Consider the following 730-nt stretch of genomic DNA (forward strand, 5'->3'; position numbering starts at 1 on the left):
TGTGGAACAAAATGCAAAATAATAAAAAAAAAAAGAGAAAGAGACCTTTTTTTTTTTTTTTTTTTTTCCTGGTGGCCACAGATTGCAAAGAAAGGCTTGGGAGTGATTGACAACCATGTTTCTGGCTGTGTGGACAAGCTCACTATTCAAGAATAGAGAATCAAGCCAACAAACAGAGACAGAGTTGAAAGATGCAGAGAAGACACCCTTGTGGCATTGTCACCAGGCTGGGCCACCTCAGGTCCAGGTGCTTGTCTACTCTTCCTGAAGTCTGGCTGTTCTGCCTGCTTCTGTGGCATGAGCTCCCCTCATTGTTCCAGGAGGGTTTCTGTACTTGTAACCAAGAGAAACGTTAGTTAAGTGGACAAATTTATCAGGCATTCAGCCAGAGAATTACCCCCATCTTAAATCCTTCCTTGGCCAAGCAGTAAGGTTGAGCACTGTAATGACCCCTATGTCCTTGCTGATCTATTGGCACATTCTGTCTAGTACTTCAGTCTGCCAATAAAATAAAAATCATAGCTATTACTTGAGAGTCTCTGGCAGAGTAAGTGTTTTGCATTGATTATTGCTCTTCTCTATTTAAATAATAATAAAAAAAATACTCACTGCCTTCAAGTTGGGTCCAACTCATAGTGACCCCTCCTTGGGTTTCCAAGGCGGTATCACTATGGAAGTAGATTGCCCAACCTTCCTTCTGAGGAGTGGCTGGTGGGTTTGAACCACCAGC

The sequence above is a fragment of the Orycteropus afer genome, unplaced genomic scaffold (assembly GCF_000298275.1).
Source record: "Orycteropus afer afer isolate SDZICR_OR568_19922 unplaced genomic scaffold, OryAfe1.0 scaffold00218, whole genome shotgun sequence".
Lineage (NCBI taxonomy): Eukaryota > Metazoa > Chordata > Mammalia > Tubulidentata > Orycteropodidae > Orycteropus > Orycteropus afer.